The sequence below is a fragment of the Ammospiza caudacuta genome, chromosome 3 (assembly GCF_027887145.1).
Source record: "Ammospiza caudacuta isolate bAmmCau1 chromosome 3, bAmmCau1.pri, whole genome shotgun sequence".
In the NCBI taxonomy this organism is placed as follows: Eukaryota; Metazoa; Chordata; class Aves; order Passeriformes; family Passerellidae; genus Ammospiza; species Ammospiza caudacuta.
The window spans coordinates 14,344,606-14,345,049 of record NC_080595.1 but is presented as its reverse complement, the minus strand read 5'-3'; positions in this window follow the sequence as shown (position 1 = coordinate 14,345,049).

Genomic DNA, 444 nt, shown 5'->3' with positions numbered 1-444 from the left:
CCCCTCCCGGCTGCCGTAGCGAGGTGCCCCGCGCGGTGCCTGATCACAAAGCGCAGCGAGCGAGAGCGGCTGGGGATAAAGCGGGCGGAGAGGGAAGGGCAGCGGCTGCCGCTCTGCTGGAGCTTTGCTGCCGCTGTAGTGACGCCTCTGCCGACACTGTCCCCTGCACCCTTAACAATCCCGCAGGCAGGCAGGCGCCGGACAGCCGTAACGGGAAAGGCCCCGGCAGGTCCCCAGCGCCGCCATGGCGGGCCCGGCCGTACGTGCGGAGCCCGCTCGGGTTTGTGTTTAGTGGGCACTGAGGCCTCTTTGGGAAGCGATTCTCGTTAGGTGCTTCTGTTCCAGCTCCGCCGGTGCCTCATGGTTCCAACTGCGCCTTTAAAGTTGTTAATGCTTCGTTCCCCAGTACTGAGAATAAACACTGGCGTTCGGGAGGCGTTCGGG